Source organism: Octopus bimaculoides, chromosome 5 (assembly GCF_001194135.2).
Source record: "Octopus bimaculoides isolate UCB-OBI-ISO-001 chromosome 5, ASM119413v2, whole genome shotgun sequence".
In the NCBI taxonomy this organism is placed as follows: domain Eukaryota; kingdom Metazoa; phylum Mollusca; class Cephalopoda; order Octopoda; family Octopodidae; genus Octopus; species Octopus bimaculoides.
This window is the reverse complement of record NC_068985.1, coordinates 98408743-98418671: the sequence shown is the minus strand read 5'-3', so window position 1 is coordinate 98418671 and position 9929 is coordinate 98408743. Positions and strand designations below refer to the sequence as shown.

The 9929-nt window shown below is 34.8% G+C and overlaps 1 protein-coding gene across 2 annotated transcripts in view; it reads left to right on the top strand.

Moving 5' to 3' along the window:
* LOC106883079 (TLC domain-containing protein 5) overlaps window positions 1–9929 on the top strand; it is a 49623-nt gene that overhangs the window by 22394 nt on the left and 17300 nt on the right. The gene's annotated exons all lie outside the window — the stretch shown is intronic.

The following is a 9929-nucleotide window of genomic DNA, read 5'->3' as shown; positions in this document are numbered from 1 at the left end:
ATATATATATATATATATATATACACTCTGTTTATTATTTTGTCGACGTTTTGTTTGCAACGTCCTGTACCCAGATATGTATCTATATACACAGTTAGATGTAGGTATGTACATACATGTACGTGTATATGCATATACTCATTTATTATTTGTATTTATATATATATATATATATTTGTAATGTACACATACATATATATGAGTGAGTGGAGAAACGAAAGAAAGAGGTACTTTAGTAGGAGTTATATACTGACACTCTGTCGGTTACGATGACGCAGGTTCCAGTTGATCCAATCCATGGAACAGCTTACTCAGACAATCCAACCCGTATCAGCATGGAAATGAGACGAAAAAGATATAGTGGTGATGATTATGAATGTGTGTGTGTGCGTGTAGTATAATTTAATATCAACAGGTGTCAGCAGTAGATTTGAACAAATATCATGTCTGACTGAATTATCTCCCCTTATATGATTGTCCACTTAGTATTACGTAATTTCCAAGAAAATTGGCGTAAATATAATTGACAGTAAATCATATTGAAAGGAGTATCCTGTCATGGTCACAGACTACTAGTGAATGACAAAAAAAAAAAAATCATTATGATTTACACTTGTTTTTCCATGCATCCAAGGACTGGATGGATCTTCTCTAGTTTAGCCTTTTGCCACTTGTTAGCTCATTGTTATGTCTTTCATCAGGTTTAACCTTCTGAAATCAGCTTTCAGTACTTCTTCCCAAGTTTTTTTGCCCCTCTTTTTCTACAGGCTCCTTGAAAAACAAAGTAAGGTTTATCAACAGGATTGTCGTCTGACTGTTAAAACAATGCTCCAATACTACATTCATTTAACCCATGCTAGCATCTGAAAATGCAACTCTAAAAGCAATCAGTATATGCAGGGTGTTCAAAATGTCTCTCCGCAGGGAGTCTCAGCCTAGGGAGTGCTCACATGGCAGTAAAAAAAGAAATTAAATTTTATGTATTGGAAATGAAGGACGACTCTTTCAACACCTCTTATAAAGTTTCTTAAAGTCTTGTAAAGTCTAATATATTCTTTTGTAGTCTTATACCATCTTATAAATATTTATTTTGTAAGCAGAGAGACGTTTTGAACATCCTGTATAAAACAAATGTCTTATACACATACACACACACATACTACTGACAAACTGGTAACTACTAATATCCTTGATTAAGTGTTATGTGTGTGTGTAGACAAATAGATAGATTTGTATACATGTCTACACATTTATATGTACATGTATAAATATGTAAATGCATATGTATTTATATATATATATATTTCACCCTAGTATATATAAATAAATAAATACAAGTATATATATTTCTGTATCCATTTTCTGTCTACCTATTGCCCTCTTTCTCTCTCTAAATATATATATGTGTGTGTGTATGTATATATATGTGTGTATATATGTGTATGTATATCTAGGTATATATGTATTTATAAGTGATATATAAATGCATACATGAGTGGTTGGTGTTAGGAAGGGCATCCAGCTGTAGAAACTCTGCCAAATTAGATTGGAGCCTGGTGTAGCCATCCGGTTGCACCAGTCCTCAGTCAAATCGTCCAACCCATGCTAGCATGGAAAGCGGACGTTAAACGATGATGATGTATGTATATATATGTATGTATGTATTTATAAGTGATATATAAATGCATACATATATATATATAGATATTTGTGTGTGTGTGTATACACACACACACACACACACTCACACACTCTAGTTACTGAAATTCCAATTATGTGATGTAAAATGGCTCGGGCAGAAATTGAACCTGTTTCACACAACTGGTGCTCCCAGAACTTACAACCACACTACTAGTACTAGTACATTCATAAGCTTATCACGTGTATACGTATGCATAATGACATACACATAACCAAAATTGCCAAGAAATTAATGCGTCACAAAAACACTTTGCATTTATTCCGCCCAAATTGCAGAGACATACCCTTATCATTCTCAGAAATGGAAATACATTGAACCAGTGATTAACCTATTAGAAACCTCTAACCAGGGTGGCTATGGTTCACAAAATCCATGTTGTATATATAAACAAAATAAATTCATTCAGAGGGTGCAATTATTTTACAATACATCTCAAAATAATTGGAGATTTTTTTAAAACCAAACTGTTAATTAATATGACAGAAATGAAGCTAACAGTACATATATTGCCAACATAATTTATGATTTCATTGAAATATCCCTTATAAAATCATGTTCTTTTAATTAATTGTTTTCCAACTATAAATTTTATATATATATATATATATATATTATATGAAGCTGTAAGAAATATTTATCAGCTAATATTATATTCTAATGTATATTGAAATATAAATAAATATTTTCTTTTTTATCAAGCTTTCATTCTTCTTTTTTTTTCTCAAAAAATGCTCTTTTACTTGTTTCAGTCATTTGACTGCAGCCATACTGGAGCACCGCTTTTAGTCGAGCAAATCGCCCCCAGGACTTATTCTTTGTAAGCCTAGTACTTATTCTATTGGTCTCTTTTACCGAACCGCTAAGTTACAGGGACGTAAACACACCAGCATCGGTTGTCAAGCGATGTTGGGGGGACAAACACAGACACACAAACACACACATATATATTTACACATATACATATATATTCAACGGGCTTCTTTCAGTTTCCATCTACCAAATCCACTCACAAGGCTTTGGTCGGCCCGGGGCTATAGTAGAAGACACTTGCCCAAGGTGCTACGCAGTGGGACTGAACCCAGGACCATGTGGTTGGTAAGCAAGCTACTTACCACACAGCCACTCCTGCATATATATATGTATTTATATATATAGTTGAAATTTATAGAAAAACAAAAGATGAAGACAGGTGTATGAACAAGCAGGTGTATTAGTTTGATTCTCTGGAAAATGAAAAAGTCTTTTACATTTATGTATATATGTATATACATGTGTAAAATGTACTGGAGCACTGGTGATGGTACCACATAAAAAGCATGTAGTACACTCTGTAAAGTGAGTGGTGTTAGGAAGGGCATCCAGCTGTAAAAAACCATGACAAAACAGACAATGGAACCTGGTGTGGATCCTGGATTTTGGCCAACTCCTATCAAACCATCCAACACAAGCCACCATTAAATGATGTTTTATATATATATATATATATATATGCCGGTGGCACATGAAAAACAACATGCGAGTGAGGTCATTGCCAGTGCTGCTGGACTGGCTACTGTGCAGTTGGCACATAAAAAACACCATTTGAGCGTGGCCGTCGCCAGTACTGCCTGACTGGCCCTCATGCTGGTGGCACATAAAAAGCAACCACTACACTCTCGGAGTGGTTGGAGTTAGGAAGTGCGTCCAGCTGTAGAAACTCTGCCAGATCAGATTGGAGCCTAGTGTAGCCATCTGGTTCACAAGTTCTCAGTCAAATCGTCCAACCCATGTTAGCATGGAAAGCGGACGTTAAACGATGATGATTATGATGATGATGATGATGATGGCAATGCCAACGCTAACGACCATGTGATGTCCCCTAGCAGCCAGTTAATGTATGGGAGGTAATCATTTCTGCATAATATTTTGATAGGATGAAGCATTTGAATTTGAAATTGAGAAATAAAGATGAAGATGCATTCATCATCATCATCGTCGTTTAACGTCCGCTTTCCATGCTGGCATGGATTGGACGATTTGACTGAGGACTGGCGAACCAGATGGCTGCACCAGGCTCCAATCTGATCTGGCAGAGTTTCTACAGCTGGATGCCCTTCCTAATGCCAACCACTCCGAGAGTGTAGTGGGTGCTTTTACGTGTCACCGGCACAAGAGCCAGTCAGGCGGTACTTAATAGAAAGGACACAACCAACATGAAATAGTGCGAGGTAAATAAATTAAACTAGATGAACATCTTAGAAAGCAAGAGAGAAAGAGACGCACACACACACACACACGTTACTAAGTTTCAGCTTCATTCATTTCCTTAATGAACTGTACTCCTACTCTTTGAAACATAATACATCCCCAAGTTATAAATATATTTTTTCTTTGTATGATCTATTTGATCTTCTTCAAGGTACAGTTGTATTCTGAGCACCCACAGTAAAAATTAATATGACTGGATTATATCTTGGCCAGAATGTGTGGCATTCAGCACACGTATCTTTTTCAAATTCTATATTAAAGACATCCATATCAGTTTTTTTTATATCTTGTAAATGAGTTTCGTTAGGATATTTCAGCCACAACAAAGAAAATAGTAATCACAAATTAGTATTTCGTTCATGTTGTCTGATTCATGTCTTGATTTATTCAAAAGCTTCATTGTGCCTTTGAGGTGATATTATTTAGCTACTACTTTCTCACGTGTAAACCTGGTTGGCAAAACAAGTCATGAATTTGACTTGCAGAAACAAGACCTGTCCTGGAGTTAAATAATAGTTTTTATATATAGACTCTCTTATGAAATTATAACTGTTCTATTATTCATAATGAGTGTGCCTTTTCTAATTTATGAGCAGCTGTCTGATAACGTGTGTGTGTGTACTCATACATGTATACAAGAGGCAGACAGTATTTGAGAACACATGCATTTTTAGTCATTGTTTTATTTCACTAATTTTTATTGAACTTCTATTTCAGAAAATAACAATGACAGGCCCTCATCATCATCATTTAACATCCGCTTTCCATGCTAGCATGGGTTGGACAATTTGACTGAAGACTGGTGAACCAGATGGCTACACCAGGTTCCAATCTGATTTGACAGAGTTTCTACAGCTGGATGCCCTTCCTAACACCAACCACTCCGAGAGTGTAGTGGGTGCTTTTACGTGCCACTGGCATGAAGGCCAGTACTGCCTGACTGGCCTTCATGCCGGTGGCACGTAAAAGCACCCACTACATTCTATGCTTACAAATGAAATGAAAAGGCATGCTGTGATTGTGGCTTTAGAAGCAAAGCATGGCGATTTAGAAATTCTCGTTGTCTGAAAGTTGCAAGATCTTTTGTCCATAAGATTCGGTGTGAGTTAGAGAAAGATGATGGAAGCATATTACCTGTATCAAAATGTAAAATAACATTCTAAATGCTCTGATTGTATCAGGACACCTGAGTTTATTTAGGAAGTTAAGCAAAACATTGGAGACAATCCAGGAAAATCAATGAGGTCAACTGCAAAAAGATTTCATGTGTCAGAAAAAAACAATCAGAAATATTGTACATGAAGACATCAGATACAAATCTTACGTGATGAGGAGAGATCAATTCATGTCAGAAAAAGCAAAAGAAAACTATTTAATCAGATCCAAAGGACTTTTGAGCAAACTTAAAAATCCATCAAAAGATGGTGTGATTTGGTTTTTCTCAGATGAGAAAAACCTTGACCAGGACCAGAAAACTAACAGAAGAAATGACAGATGGCTGTGTGCAGGCTCTTCTGAGGTTCCAAGAGTAATGCACACACAATTTCCTGCAAGTATCATGGTTTGGGGCGTTGTTAGCAATGAAAGACATGTGATACCTCCTCACTTTTTTCCACAAGGCCTTAGGGTGAATGCTGCTGTGTATATTGAGGTTCTGGATAAATTTGTTAAGCCTTGGATCAACAATGTATGCAATGGAAGGCCTTATGTCTTTCAACAAAATTCTGCACCATCACACAAGGTTCAAATGACACAAGAATGGAAGCTGACAATTTACATGATCACGTTGCCCCAGTATTTGGCCTCCTAATTCTCCAGATCTCAATCCACTGGACTACTATGTATGGAGCATCATTGAAAAAATATCAATGAACACCCCTGTAGCACCAAAAAGTCTTTGAAAGCCACCATAGTTTGAGTCATGCCTGATATGAACAAAGACCACTTAATCCAAGCTTGTAAATGATTTCGACACCTCGTAGAGGCAGTTATTGATGTTAATGGTGGTTTTATTGAATGAAATTATTAAATTGATAATTTAGCTTTATATTTATGCTATTTTTATAAATATGCAGTTTTTTCTGTTATTATATAAACATTTCTTTTAAAACCATAATTCTTTCCTCAAATACCGTCCACACCCTGTATGTGTGTGTGTGTGTGTGTGTACATACATACACACACATATATATATTTATATATATAATATATATACATGCACATGCATGTGTGTGTGTGAGAAAGCTGTAATCAGAAAATTGCAATCAGATACTGTTATGAGAGAAGAAAGAAAACAAACATGATGTTTTTTCTTGATAAATTCACACAGATCAAAGTGATTTGTCAACAATCTATATAGCTACTTCATAAAATAAACTTAACCTAAATCAGGTTTTATCAGGATTTGAGAGAGTGAAGATATTTAATAACATCACCTCAGTCGCTAAACCCATTTTTCTATAGGTTGCATAAGATATGTTAATTTGAGATTGTTATCTTTTACTAGCAGCTACTTATTAGCACCTTATAAAGACACACCAAAACAACTATTTAGTGTAGATGAGTAAACTAGTTGTTCAGCTACCGGTTTAAAAATATCATGCACCTATTCATTTTATTTTTATTCTTTCAATAATTGCTAATCTCCATTTCAGCATAATTAATTTGGAGCAGACATACTTAATGTAGTGATCCAAAGAGCTAAATCTTTAATGAATTAAAAAGTTACACCCATAATGATAGAAAAGTCACTAGAGTTAACGAATTTTCTCTTGAAAGACAAAGAAGTTCACTTTGAAATTTGTAGGAAATTTAGTGTTTAGTATATTTACTACTGCAATAAAAAGTTGAACGAGGAATAATTATGAGGTGAAAAAAAAAAAAAAAAAAAAAAGAAAATGGAAAGACTGAATGCAAAATCAATATTAGTCAATGACAAATGATATTTCAGTTTTTTCTGATAAGTATGGAAGATGTTGTAGAACAAGTTTTGGCTTTATTCTGACTTCGTCAATGAAGCATAGCTGTCATTGCACTTGCCTAAGAGTTTCAAAACAATTGTGGAAGCTATGATTATATATTTTGGTGGCCAGTCAACATGCAAGAAATAACACTGAATAATATGGTCCTGGAAACTCTGAATGCATCAAAGATAATTGCGATGGAATTATTTCAGTCTGGTTACTATGACCACCCCTGGGTCCCCAGGCTTATACAGGAAACCCCAAATTGCAGCCCCTTTAAAAGTATTGCTTTGGGCAGGCCACTTTCCTCTCTTATCCCCAACTATGCTGCTGAGTTTAACAAAATAATGTACTAGTCAAGAACGTAGGCTGATCTAATTGATCGTTACATTACCTAAAATGAACAGTCTTTTGCCTATGTTATCACAATGATCGTCATTTAAAGGATGTTGGTGAGCACAATCGATATTTACTATTTTTAGCTTGAATCCAACTAAGGTTGACCTTATCTTTTGTTCTAAAGTGATTGATAAAGCAAGAACCAAACTCATACATAATAAAGAAATTAGTCTTGTCAGCCATAGAAAATGGTGGTGTGATAGTAGCTGCAAGCTGTCATAGTATTTAGTTACATACTCTACATTCTGAGTTCAAATTCCACTGAGGTCATCTTTTTCTTTCATAACTCTAGGGCCAATCAAATAAATATCAGTCTAAAACTAAGAGTTTCAGATAAAACTCTCCTCAAAAAGTTTTAAAAAATAATGTGGTTTTGTGCCAAAGTTAATAATTATAATTAACATTCTCCTGTATCCATTTAATTACTTGACTTCCAGAAAATCAGACATTTTATCCAATTAAGTGAGTTTTAAGAGCTAAAAGTTGAAACTGGAATGTTAGATTGATTATTTCTTAATTTTATCTGATGTGAATACAACTTTCATCTCACATACGTCATCTGCTCTGCTTCCTGAATCCATGCAAACCAATTATTCACTGTCATAATGGCAAATTAATTTCTCATTCCTCACAACATTACACAGTGCCCTCAACCATAAATGACATCAATTATTCATCAGATAATATATTTTCCTCTTTGCATGAAAGAACATTTTTCTTTCTGTTCTACATTTAAGAGATGAGGAATTATGTACGTTATTTACATTATTTACATTTGACGGATATTTGTCCTCATCTTGTTTGTTGTTGACACAATGTTTTGGCTGATATACCCTCCAGCCTTCATCAGGTGTATTGGGGAATTCCTAAGGTATTTTTCAATGTTGTTGTTGTTTTATTATTATTATTATTATTATTATTATTATTATCATTATTATTATTCAGGTCACTGCCTGGAATTGAACTTGGAATCTTGGGGTTAGCAGCTCACACTCTTAACCACTACACTGTTTTATTCTCCTTCACTCACTATCCATAATAACATCTTTCTTCTCGATTACTTTTTCAGTTGTTGCCATATTTTGAAGATTAGCATCATCTTTGATTGGCAGAATTACTAGAATGCTGGGAGAAAATGCCTTGTCATATTTCTTCCTTAAAATAAAGCACCAGTCAGGTATTAGGAGCTGATGTAATTGCTGGCCTTAAGGCAAAATTTGAAAGATTTACCATTGTTGTCGGCGGACAGAATTATTAGAGAACCAGACAAAATGCATTTATTTTGGCTCTTGACATTTTGAGTTCTAATCTTGTCAAAGTCAACTTTGCCGTCCATATTTCAGTGGTTGGGGAAATAAAGTACTAGTCAAATACTGGAGTTGATATAATCGGTTGTTTACTACCTTCCAATTTCTGGTCCTGCATTTATGATAGAAAGTAGTTGTAGTTGTAGAGCAGAATCTTTATGTCTGAATTTAAATTCCATCAAGCATGACTTTACATCATCATCATCATCATCATCATCATCATCATTTAACATCCATTTTCCATGCTGGCATGGATTAGATGTTTGACTGGCGACTGGCAAGCCAGGAGGCTGCACCAGGCTGCTCCAATCTGATCTGGCAATGTTTCTACAGCTGGATGCCCTTCCTAACGCCAACCACACCAAGGGTGTAGTGGGTGCTTTTTACATGCCACTGGCACAGGAGCCAGTCAGGCAGCAATGGCATCGGCCATGTTCAGATGGTGCTTTTTATGTGCTATCGGAACCATGTGGTTAGTAAACAAGCTACCACACAGCCACTCCCGCACCTATCTGATTGAGTTTCATAAAAATGTAACATAATAATAATAATAATAATAATAATAATAATCATAATCATAATAATAATAACAACTTTTAAGATGATGGTGGTGATTAAGAGGTGAGGAGGAGAATTTTTATTTTTAGACTTAGTACACGGTCACAGATTTTCAGAAGAGGGATCAACTGATGGAATCTACTTCTCTATTCAACTGAGACTTGTTTTGTAGAATTCTGGTAAAAAAATAAAAATAAATAAATAAATAAACAATTATCACTATCCATGTTTTAACTTATGATTATATTTTGGTTGGCAAATATGTAAGAAAGAGGTCTACAAAACAACACATCACCATCCAATAGAACTCAATACCTGCCCCATTCATCTGCTAGATGCAATGTTTCCAGCCTTGTGTGAATATGAAATAAATAGCCTATTGTTTTGTATTGCACTTTAGGAAATAAAGCCTTAAAGAAGTAGATACCTACCCGCCTCTGTGTGTGGTAGAAAAAAATCAATTGTTATCAAAAAGTAATTTATCAAAGTTTAAGTAAAATCTTACTGACAGCTACTGTTACTTCATGCTGAAACTTGCGATGGTTTGTTCCGTATCACTATGACGACAATAATTAATTTTCCTTTCCTTAAGTTTCAGATAGTTTTAGATTTTCCCTTTGTTTTTTTTCATTTTTGTTCAGTTTTTGTAAGTAATATGGTCATTTCTCTTTTTCAAATATCTGCTTTAGGATTAGAAAATGTTCACTATTAGAATATATATGCACACATATATATATATATATAAATATATAT